This window comes from Hyla sarda, unplaced genomic scaffold (genome assembly GCF_029499605.1).
Source record: "Hyla sarda isolate aHylSar1 unplaced genomic scaffold, aHylSar1.hap1 scaffold_219, whole genome shotgun sequence".
NCBI lineage: Eukaryota > Metazoa > Chordata > Amphibia > Anura > Hylidae > Hyla > Hyla sarda.
The window spans coordinates 29798-42028 of NW_026608861.1; the positions used below are offsets into that span (position 1 = coordinate 29798).

Consider the following 12231-nt stretch of genomic DNA (forward strand, 5'->3'; position numbering starts at 1 on the left):
TTTTAAGGTACGCTGCGGGCATGGTTTTTAAAAGATGGTTGCGCATCCCTCTGAACGCTCCGGTGCTTCTGTGTCCCCCAAAACATTATGTGGTGTTGGAAAAGACAGTCAGGCTCCTAGGTCTCCAAGATTTGGAGCCTGACATACTGGGGGACCAGAGAAAGGTATCAAAGGTCCTCAGGCGGAGTGAGGTTACCCTGGCAGTGTCCAATTTCACACAGGCAAGATCCAAAAAGGTATGGCGGAACGTGTACGGGAAGTTTCTGGCGAATGTACACAGGGATCTTGCCTGGGCAATCGTCCACCAGTGCCTCCCTACTCGTGAGTTCCAGCACAGGCGAGGACTGGTGGCGAGAGCCAAGTGCCCGAGAGATGGCTGCGGAGTGGACGAAACGGTGCTGCACATATTTTGGAACTGCCCTTTTGCACGGGAGCTTTGGAGGAAGGTAGGCCCACTTTTGAAGTGGGCCTGCGGCCTAAAAGATTTTAATCACGAATGTGTCTTTTACGGTCTTTTTAACTGCCCCAATTTTAAACAGCAGATGATCTGCTGGATGATTATTAATTGTTTTAAAAATGCCATCTGGAAAGTTAGGAACATCTTACTTTTTAAACATGATTTTATTGATGTTAAAAACTGTATAAAGCTGGCCCTGAGTGAGATGTACATCTATTACCTAAGAGACAAGAAGCAGTTGGGGGCCAGCGAGGCAGCATCCATGTGGTGTCTGCCTCTATGGAACGAAATAACAATATAATCAGTTTTTATGACATTTATATAATGTTTTATCCTGCCATTTTTATTTTTTCTCCTTTTATTACTGGTTTTATTATTTGTATTTTAAAACTTTTGTGAACCTTTTATTATTTTGCATTTTAAATTTTGTATGGTTTCTTATTTATTCAATAAAATTTTGTTGAAACCTTATCTGTTCTTATCAGTTTAATATCTGATACGTCCCCTATCTGGGGACCATATATTAAATGGATTTTTGAGAACGGGGGCCGATTTCGAAGCTTGCTTCCGTCGCCCTATGCATTGACCCGATATGGCAGTATCTTCGGGTACAGTGCACCACCCCCTTACAGGGTTAAAAAGAAAGATTCCTACTTTCATTGCTACCTGCTTGCTGGCTAGCCAGCTAGCCAGCCCTGTGGGCCTTGCTGCTGCTGCAGCCAAAAAACAAAAGGTGGTGCTGCTGCTAGTGCTTCTGCTGCTTCTGCTTCTGCTTGTGTCTGGCCGCTGTTGGAGCGTCCAGGCACAGGACTTCTGCTGCTGCTGACTAAATGGCCTCCTTAATTGGATCATTTGAGTAGCCAGCACACCTGTGCAGGTAGGGCATGACATGATAGGCAGCTGCCTTGATAGCGGGTGGGTGCTGAATGTTCCTAATTGACAAAATAAGATTAATGCTTATGAAGAAATATAAAATCTCATCCCTTCCCCAATATCGCGCCACACCCCTACCCCTTAATTCCCTGGTTGAACTTGATGGACATATGTCTTTTTTCGACCGTACTAACTATGTAACTATGTAACATAACATGGGGGGGGGGGGGGGGGTCTCCTGGCTGTTCACACAGGTGTGTCATTGCTGTACATTGACCATGCATTGCTTCTGTGGTATTGCAAAGGCAAAGACAAATGCTTCCAGCCATCCATTGCACTAATGGATTGGTCATCAGCTGGCTGTCTATGTCCCGCATCAATATAGACCAAAGTACAGAGGGTTAGGCTATGCTATTGTGCACCTACCTGATGCATCAGAAGGTGCGAGGCCCTTGCTAAATTCTGTGCACAGACTTTGAGATCTATACTTTAGACTGTATCTAAACCTGCTCCAACATGGACTGACATTCTGGCCTACTTTCAGCCGATGCGACTTGTCTGTCGCTGAACAGTCGCTTTTTATGTATTCAGCACCTATGTATAATGTTGTAAAAATGCTCTAGAAGCTAAAGTCGCAGAAATGTCACACATATTTGGCCTGCAACTTTCTGTGCGACAAATTCAGACAGGAAAAATCAGTATAAATCCTTAGAAAATTATCCCCCAGTGTCTCCATCTGCTGGCGGTATTGAATAAGCATTGCTGCACTGATGGGGTATGCATTAGACGAAAAAAAAGAAGAAAAAGAAGAATAATACGCCCAGAAAAGAGGCGAAAAGGAGAAAAACGTAAAAAAACGTGAAAAAAAAGTAAGAGGAAGAGAAGGGAAAAAAAGGTGGAAATGGGTTTAAAAGTGATTTCGGCGGAGAAATATATATATATATATATATATATATATATATATATATATATATATATATACGCGCACACACACACACATATATATAAACGTATTCTCCGTTGAGATATTGCAGCCGCTGCTGTGTCCAGGCCCAGGAGCCTTAGCACTGTGCTGTGATGTCACTCAATACCACTGACATCACTAGGTGTAAACAACATCTCTCCTTTGCTGTGTATGTGACTATGGAGCTGTTTGGTGATGTCGTCTATTATGGCCTTCATAGAAGCAACAGGAGATTGTTGCATCCATCTAGAACCCTCAGAACTACAGTGCTATGATGTCACTCACTTCCACAGGCCTTGCAGAGTGTAAACAACAACAACCCAGCTTTGTTGTGTATGTAACCATAGGGATTTGTGATGTCACCTAGAACCTTCACAGCAGCGACAGCTTTATGAGGAGCATCAGCACTGCTCTGCCTGAGCAGAACCATCACCGCCATAGGTTGTCAAATAACCCGGGTTTAACCCACACAGGTAAGTCCAATGGGGTGCAGGCATGTCCTCTATGCTTACAGCTTCCCGTGGGTGTTGGTTTGATACCGTTTGGGGACAGCCAAGGAGGCATCTGCAGGCAACAAAGGTAGGTGTGTGCTTGTGTGTGTGTTTCCTATGCAGATCCTAAGCCCAGTGTCACATGCAAGTAGGAGGAGTAAGAAGGGTTCCTGGCAAATCCGGGTTATGGATTGCATTTAAAAAGGCCCCGTGGGAGTGCAATGGGCCCCTGTCTTGCTGCTTAGCAATAATGGTATGGGTTTAGGTTCTGCTGTGTGTACTGGTGGTTGACTGCCCCCCAGCCCAGAGTGTGCATGGAAAATTGTCTGGCAGCCTCCCTGACAGCAAGCAGTGATAGTGCCCATGAAGGGCACCTTGTTGGGCCCGCCCCTTTCACGGTTATCGCTTCTCGGCCTTTTGGCTAAGATCAAGTGTAGTATCTGTTCTTATCAGTTTAATATCTGATACGTCCCCTATCTGGGGACCATATATTAAATGGATTTTTGAGAACGGGGGCCGATTTTGAAGCTTGCTTCCGTCGCCCTATGCATTGACCCGATATGGCAGTATCTTCGGGTACAGTGCACCACCCCCTTACAGGGTTAAAAAGAAAGATTCCTACTTTCATTGCTACCTGCTTGCTGGCTAGCCAGCTAGCCAGCCCTGTGGGCCTTGCTGCTGCTGCAGCCAAAAAACAAAAGGTGGTGCTGCTGCTGCTTCTGCTGCTTCTGCTGCTTCTGCTTCTGCTTGTGTCTGGCCGCTGTTGGAGCGTCCAGGCACAGGACTTCTGCTGCTGCTGACTAAATGGCCTCCTTAATTGGATCATTTGAGTAGCCAGCACACCTGTGCAGGTAGGGCATGACATGATAGGCAGCTGCCTTGATAGCGGGTGGGTGCTGAATGTTCCTAATTGACAAAATAAGATTAATGCTTATGAAGAAATATAAAATCTCATCCCTTCCCCAATATCGCGCCACACCCCTACCCCTTAATTCCCTGGTTGAACTTGATGGACATATGTCTTTTTTCGACCGTACTAACTATGTAACTATGTAACATAACATGGGGGGGGGGGGGGGGTCTCCTGGCTGTTCACACAGGTGTGTCATTGCTGTACATTGACCATGCATTGCTTCTGTGGTATTGCAAAGGCAAAGACAAATGCTTCCAGCCATCCATTGCACTAATGGATTGGTCATCAGCTGGCTGTCTATGTCCCGCATCAATATAGACCAAAGTACAGAGGGTTAGGCTATGCTATTGTGCACCTACCTGATGCATCAGAAGGTGCGAGGCCCTTGCTAAATTCTGTGCACAGACTTTGAGATCTATACTTTAGACTGTATCTAAACCTGCTCCAACATGGACTGACATTCTGGCCTACTTTCAGCCGATGCGACTTGTCTGTCGCTGAACAGTCGCTTTTTATGTATTCAGCACCTATGTATAATGTTGTAAAAATGCTCTAGAAGCTAAAGTCGCAGAAATGTCACACATATTTGGCCTGCAACTTTCTGTGCCACAAATTCAGACAGGAAAAATCAGTATAAATCCTTAGAAAATTATCCCCCAGTGTCTCCATCTGCTGGCGGTATTGAATAAGCATTACTGCACTGATGGGGTATGCATTAGACGAAAAAAAGAAGAAAAAGAAGAATAATACGCCCAGAAAAGAGGCGAAAAGGAGAAAAACGTAAAAAAACGTGAAAAAAAGTAAGAGGAAGAGAAGGGAAAAAAAGGTGGAAATGGGTTTAAAAGTGATTTCGGCGGAGAAATATATATATATATATATATATATATATATATATATATACGCGCACACACACACATATATATAAACGTATTCTCCGTTGAGATATTGCAGCCGCTGCTGTGTCCAGGCCCAGGAGCCTTAGCACTGTGCTGTGATGTCACTCAATACCACTGACATCACTAGGTGTAAACAACATCTCTCCTTTGCTGTGTATGTGACTATGGAGCTGTTTGGTGATGTCGTCTATTATGGCCTTCATAGAAGCAACAGGAGATTGTTGCATCCATCTAGAACCCTCAGAACTACAGTGCTATGATGTCACTCACTTCCACAGGCCTTGCAGAGTGTAAACAACAACAACCCAGCTTTGTTGTGTATGTAACCATAGGGATTTGTGATGTCACCTAGAACCTTCACAGCAGCGACAGCTTTATGAGGAGCATCAGCACTGCTCTGCCTGAGCAGAACCATCACCGCCATAGGTTGTCAAATAACCCGGGTTTAACCCACACAGGTAAGTCCAATGGGGTGCAGGCATGTCCTCTATGCTTACAGCTTCCCGTGGGTGTTGGTTTGATACCGTTTGGGGACAGCCAAGGAGGCATCTGCAGGCAACAAAGGTAGGTGTGTGCTTGTGTGTGTGTTTCCTATGCAGATCCTAAGCCCAGTATCACATGCAAGTAGGAGGAGTAAGAAGGGTTCCTGGCAAATCCGGGTTATGGATTGCATTTAAAAAGGCCCCGTGGGAGTGCAATGGGCCCCTGTCTTGCTGCTTAGCAATAATGGTATGGGTTTAGGTTCTGCTGTGTGTACTGGTGGTTGACTGCCCCCCAGCCCAGAGTGTGCATGGAAAATTGTCTGGCAGCCTCCCTGACAGCAAGCAGTGATAGTGCCCATGAAGGGCACCTTGTTGGGCCCGCCCCTTTCACGGTTATCGCTTCTCGGCCTTTTGGCTAAGATCAAGTGTAGTATCTGTTCTTATCAGTTTAATATCTGATACGTCCCCTATCTGGGGACCATATATTAAATGGATTTTTGAGAACGGGGGACGATTTCGAAGCTTGCTTCCGTCGCCCTATGCATTGACCCGATATGGCAGTATCTTCGGGTACAGTGCACCACCCCCTTACAGGGTTAAAAAGAAAGATTCCTACTTTCATTGCTACCTGCTTGCTGGCTAGCCAGCTAGCCAGCCCTGTGGGCCTTGCTGCTGCTGCAGCCAAAAAACAAAAGGTGGTGCTGCTGCTGCTTCTGCTGCTTCTGCTTCTGCTTGTGTCTGGCCGCTGTTGGAGCGTCCAGGCACAGGACTTCTGCTGCTGCTGACTAAATGGCCTCCTTAATTGGATCATTTGAGTAGCCAGCACACCTGTGCAGGTAGGGCATGACATGATAGGCAGCTGCCTTGATAGCAGGTGGGTGCTGAATGTTCCTAATTGACAAAATAAGATTAATGCTTATGAAGAAATATAAAATCTCATCCCTTCCCCAATATCGCGCCACACCCCTACCCCTTAATTCCCTGGTTGAACTTGATGGACATATGTCTTTTTTCGACCGTACTAACTATGTAACTATGTAACATAACATGGGGGGGGGGGGGTCTCCTGGCTGTTCACACAGGTGTGTCATTGCTGTACATTGACCATGCATTGCTTCTGTGGTATTGCAAAGGCAAAGACAAATGCTTCCAGCCATCCATTGCACTAATGGATTGGTCATCAGCTGGCTGTCTATGTCCCGCATCAATATAGACCAAAGTACAGAGGGTTAGGCTATGCTATTGTGCACCTACCTGATGCATCAGAAGGTGCGAGGCCCTTGCTAAATTCTGTGCACAGACTTTGAGATCTATACTTTAGACTGTATCTAAACCTGCTCCAACATGGACTGACATTCTGGCCTACTTTCAGCCGATGCGACTTGTCTGTCGCTGAACAGTCGCTTTTTATGTATTCAGCACCTATGTATAATGTTGTAAAAATGCTCTAGAAGCTAAAGTCGCAGAAATGTCACACATATTTGGCCTGCAACCTCCTGTGCGACAAATTCAGACAGGAAAAATCAGTATAAATCCTTAGAAAATTATCCCCCAGTGTCTCCATCTGCTGGCGGTATTGAATAAGCATTGCTGCACTGATGGGGTATGCATTAGACGAAAAAAAAGAAGAAAAAGAAGAATAATACGCCCAGAAAAGAGGCGAAAAGGAGAAAAACGTAAAAAAACGTGAAAAAAAAGTAAGAGGAAGAGAAGGGAAAAAAAGGTGGAAATGGGTTTAAAAGTGATTTCGGCGGAGAAATATATATATATATATATATATATATATATATATATATATATATACGCGCACACACACACATATATATAAACGTATTCTCCGTTGAGATATTGCAGCCGCTGCTGTGTCCAGGCCCAGGAGCCTTAGCACTGTGCTGTGATGTCACTCAATACCACTGACATCACTAGGTGTAAACAACATCTCTCCTTTGCTGTGTATGTGACTATGGAGCTGTTTGGTGATGTCGTCTATTATGGCCTTCATAGAAGCAACAGGAGATTGTTGCATCCATCTAGAACCCTCAGAACTACAGTGCTATGATGTCACTCACTTCCACAGGCCTTGCAGAGTGTAAACAACAACAACCCAGCTTTGTTGTGTATGTAACCATAGGGATTTGTGATGTCACCTAGAACCTTCACAGCAGCGACAGCTTTATGAGGAGCATCAGCACTGCTCTGCCTGAGCAGAACCATCACCGCCATAGGTTGTCAAATAACCCGGGTTTAACCCACACAGGTAAGTCCAATGGGGTGCAGGCATGTCCTCTATGCTTACAGCTTCCCGTGGGTGTTGGTTTGATACCGTTTGGGGACAGCCAAGGAGGCATCTGCAGGCAACAAAGGTAGGTGTGTGCTTGTGTGTGTGTTTCCTATGCAGATCCTAAGCCCAGTGTCACATGCAAGTAGGAGGAGTAAGAAGGGTTCCTGGCAAATCCGGGTTATGGATTGCATTTAAAAAGGCCCCGTGGGAGTGCAATGGGCCCCTGTCTTGCTGCTTAGCAATAATGGTATGGGTTTAGGTTCTGCTGTGTGTACTGGTGGTTGACTGCCCCCCAGCCCAGAGTGTGCATGGAAAATTGTCTGGCAGCCTCCCTGACAGCAAGCAGTGATAGTGCCCATGAAGGGCACCTTGTTGGGCCCGCCCCTTTCACGGTTATCGCTTCTCGGCCTTTTGGCTAAGATCAAGTGTAGTATCTGTTCTTATCAGTTTAATATCTGATACGTCCCCTATCTGGGGACCATATATTAAATGGATTTTTGAGAACGGGGGCCGATTTCGAAGCTTGCTTCCGTCGCCCTATGCATTGACCCGATATGGCAGTATCTTCGGGTACAGTGCACCACCCCCTTACAGGGTTAAAAAGAAAGATTCCTACTTTCATTGCTACCTGCTTGCTGGCTAGCCAGCTAGCCAGCCCTGTGGGCCTTGCTGCTGCTGCAGCCAAAAAACAAAAGGTGGTGCTGCTGCTGCTTCTGCTGCTTCTGCTTCTGCTTGTGTCTGGCCGCTGTTGGAGCGTCCAGGCACAGGACTTCTGCTGCTGCTGACTAAATGGCCTCCTTAATTGGATCATTTGAGTAGCCAGCACACCTGTGCAGGTAGGGCATGACATGATAGGCAGCTGCCTTGATAGCGGGTGGGTGCTGAATGTTCCTAATTGACAAAATAAGATTAATGCTTATGAAGAAATATAAAATCTCATCCCTTCCCCAATATCGCGCCACACCCCTACCCCTTAATTCCCTGGTTGAACTTGATGGACATATGTCTTTTTTCGACCGTACTAACTATGTAACTATGTAACATAACATGGGGGGGGTCTCCTGGCTGTTCACACAGGTGTGTCATTGCTGTACATTGACCATGCATTGCTTCTGTGGTATTGCAAAGGCAAAGACAAATGCTTCCAGCCATCCATTGCACTAATGGATTGGTCATCAGCTGGCTGTCTATGTCCCGCATCAATATAGACCAAAGTACAGAGGGTTAGGCTATGCTATTGTGCACCTACCTGATGCATCAGAAGGTGCGAGGCCCTTGCTAAATTCTGTGCACAGACTTTGAGATCTATACTTTAGACTGTATCTAAACCTGCTCCAACATGGACTGACATTCTGGCCTACTTTCAGCCGATGCGACTTGTCTGTCGCTGAACAGTCGCTTTTTATGTATTCAGCACCTATGTATAATGTTGTAAAAATGCTCTAGAAGCTAAAGTCGCAGAAATGTCACACATATTTGGCCTGCAACTTTCTGTGCCACAAATTCAGACAGGAAAAATCAGTATAAATCCTTAGAAAATTATCCCCCAGTGTCTCCATCTGCTGGCGGTATTGAATAAGCATTACTGCACTGATGGGGTATGCATTAGACGAAAAAAAGAAGAAAAAGAAGAATAATACGCCCAGAAAAGAGGCGAAAAGGAGAAAAACGTAAAAAAACGTGAAAAAAAGTAAGAGGAAGAGAAGGGAAAAAAAGGTGGAAATGGGTTTAAAAGTGATTTCGGCGGAGAAATATATATATATATATATATATATATATATATATATATACGCGCACACACACACATATATATAAACGTATTCTCCGTTGAGATATTGCAGCCGCTGCTGTGTCCAGGCCCAGGAGCCTTAGCACTGTGCTGTGATGTCACTCAATACCACTGACATCACTAGGTGTAAACAACATCTCTCCTTTGCTGTGTATGTGACTATGGAGCTGTTTGGTGATGTCGTCTATTATGGCCTTCATAGAAGCAACAGGAGATTGTTGCATCCATCTAGAACCCTCAGAACTACAGTGCTATGATGTCACTCACTTCCACAGGCCTTGCAGAGTGTAAACAACAACAACCCAGCTTTGTTGTGTATGTAACCATAGGGATTTGTGATGTCACCTAGAACCTTCACAGCAGCGACAGCTTTATGAGGAGCATCAGCACTGCTCTGCCTGAGCAGAACCATCACCGCCATAGGTTGTCAAATAACCCGGGTTTAACCCACACAGGTAAGTCCAATGGGGTGCAGGCATGTCCTCTATGCTTACAGCTTCCCGTGGGTGTTGGTTTGATACCGTTTGGGGACAGCCAAGGAGGCATCTGCAGGCAACAAAGGTAGGTGTGTGCTTGTGTGTGTGTTTCCTATGCAGATCCTAAGCCCAGTGTCACATGCAAGTAGGAGGAGTAAGAAGGGTTCCTGGCAAATCCGGGTTATGGATTGCATTTAAAAAGGCCCCGTGGGAGTGCAATGGGCCCCTGTCTTGCTGCTTAGCAATAATGGTATGGGTTTAGGTTCTGCTGTGTGTACTGGTGGTTGACTGCCCCCCAGCCCAGAGTGTGCATGGAAAATTGTCTGGCAGCCTCCCTGACAGCAAGCAGTGATAGTGCCCATGAAGGGCACCTTGTTGGGCCCGCCCCTTTCACGGTTATCGCTTCTCGGCCTTTTGGCTAAGATCAAGTGTAGTATCTGCATTTGGTCTGGTCGGAAGGTGTCTGTGGTACCCTGCTTCTCGGCCTTGGGGGATTGTCTCTCCTTACGGAGGGACTTCACCCCCTTGCTGCTATTGGGGAGCGGGCTTAGTCCACAGACAACGGGTTGCGATCCCCCTGTCTCTGGGACCTTGTGTCTCAGAAGGCATTTTCGGTACGTTGAGCGTTACCTGTAGCTTCGGAAGCACCTAGGGTACCCCCGACCTCTGCCTTGGGTAAGGGTTCCGCTTTTATAGCGGGATTCCGAGCCCCTGCTGCTATTGGGGAAGGGGCTTAGTCCCTGGGTGTGGAAGATGCCGTTCTCCTGGGCTTTCCCCTCTGGGGAAATGTCGATGCGAAATACCATCCGCATAGAGGTGTCGGAGAGCCATCGTCAGTTGAAGAACCTCCGCTTCATTGCGGAGGTGATTCTTCTTGACTACTTCCGCCTCAATAGGGAGGACATCCTGTGTCTAAATGACCAGGAAAGCCGTGGCCTGTATACCGTCACCTTCACGGCCACGGCGTGTTGCGATAACATCTATGCAACCTTGTCTGGTGCGGACCAGAGGGACGATCGACTCGACGGTCTTTCGTTCCAGTTCCTCTATGGTGAGGAACATATACCGTTGGTGGTGGCTATGCACAGCCCTCATGTGACCACGGAGGATATAGCCACTTTTCTTCGGCGATACTGCGAAGAGGTGCGATTCGCAAACAAAATCTTGAACTCCGTGCGGTTCTGGAACGGCAAGAGGAAGTTCTGGGTCAAGCTCCGTAAGGATCCCGGTGGTATTGGGGGTCTTTGCCATCCGCCCCCAAATTTTGCCATCGGGAGAGTTCGGGGCTTCCTGTTCTATCCTCAAATGCCTATGTATTGCCGAAATTGCTTGAGGTTTGGCCACACCCAGGAGACCTGCGGCGCGGAGCGTGTGATTCGCTGCAATAGGTGTGGCCAAGAAGGTCACATAGCCTCAAGATGTAGCCACACGATAAGGTGCAACCTCTGCGGAGAGGAAAATCACGATTTTAATTCCTGTCCCCATAAAGCAAAAACTACGATGGGTGGGTCAAGGCTGGGCCCACCCAAAGAGGGGACAGGACAAAAGACATCCTTTTTTAAGATGCCCAAACCCCAGATGGCAGGTACTGATGGGTCCAGGCCCAAGACCTCTGGTGCTCCATCGGGGGGCCCACCGGTGGTAGTGCTAGGGGGAGGCCATGGGGATTCCACGAAGCCCGGGCGGGTGATCGAGTTTACTGCCCGGGAAATTGAAAGACGTCGATCGACTTCCTACCTGGCTCAAGAGCCCGCCGAAACTTCTGAAGGGGGCTCACCTGTGGCGGGTGGCAGCCGACGGGCCTCGGTGGGGGCAGAGGTGGACCCAAAATTGCAACATAAGCCAGGTACTGGCTTGGCCCAGGGTCGCCCTGCTCCGGACGAAGAGGCCCCGGTGAAAGCCCGCCGGAAGGGGAGCCAGGTGGCCAGGTCTGAGCCCGGTCCTGTTACTCCGCCTATACAGGACAGGGCCAAGAAGACAAGTGGCGCCAAACCAGGGTTTGCTGCCCCGCCAGCAGTGGACCCGGTGGGTAAAACTGGCCATCGTCGATCAATGGGGAAGTTGGAGCAACAGTCCTCAGCAACGCTTGCTGGGGAACAAGCGATGAAAACTTCCCAGGGTAGCGGCAAAGGTTCCGGAAAAGAGGCCTCACAGGCCCCTGTGCAGCAGTTCCAGTCGTCAAAAGATGAAAGAAGACGCAGATCCATCAGCCGGGGGCCAGAGATTACATCGAGTGAGAGCAACACAGAGGATATGGACAGCAGTGTGACATTTAAAAGACAAAGAGAAGAAGAAGAGGAAGACATTCAAAGGAAAGCGGCGTGCCGTAGTTCGGACGAGAGCGAGCTCAGGGTCGGGGCATCATCGATCTCAAGCTCCGACCCTCAGAACATCAAGGAGCTGATGACCCCGCAGGCGGGGGATGACGGTACGCAGCTTATTATTGACTTTGATTCTCCAAGCACGGACTCTCCATAAACTATGCCTATCCCTGTAAAAATTGCCTCACTCAATGTGAGGTCCTTAAAGAGCCCTGATCGCAGGGCTGCTTTATTTTCTTATCTAGAGACATGTGACTTTGACCTTTGCCTGCTACAAGAATGTGGAAT

The 12231-nt window shown here is 47.4% G+C and overlaps 4 non-coding genes and 1 pseudogene across 4 annotated transcripts; all 5 read left to right on the forward strand.

Annotated features, from left to right (window-relative positions):
• Positions 1-895: 895 nt before the first annotated feature.
• LOC130320184 (U2 spliceosomal RNA) lies at positions 896-1081 on the forward strand. Its single transcript, XR_008866140.1, has one exon. It is a non-coding gene; the product is annotated as a U2 spliceosomal RNA (small nuclear RNA).
• A 2105-nt stretch (positions 1082-3186) lies between these two features.
• On the forward strand, positions 3187-3377 carry LOC130320058 (U2 spliceosomal RNA). The gene has a single exon (XR_008866028.1). It is a non-coding gene; the product is annotated as a U2 spliceosomal RNA (small nuclear RNA).
• Positions 3378-5471: 2094 nt separating this feature from the next.
• Positions 5472-5662, forward strand: LOC130320155 (U2 spliceosomal RNA). Its single transcript, XR_008866115.1, has one exon. It is a non-coding gene; the product is annotated as a U2 spliceosomal RNA (small nuclear RNA).
• Positions 5663-7752: 2090 nt separating this feature from the next.
• LOC130320212 (U2 spliceosomal RNA) lies at positions 7753-7943 on the forward strand. The gene has a single exon (XR_008866153.1). It is a non-coding gene; the product is annotated as a U2 spliceosomal RNA (small nuclear RNA).
• Positions 7944-10020: 2077 nt separating this feature from the next.
• LOC130320210 (U2 spliceosomal RNA) lies at positions 10021-10099 on the forward strand (annotated as a pseudogene).
• Positions 10100-12231: the final 2132 nt, after the last annotated feature.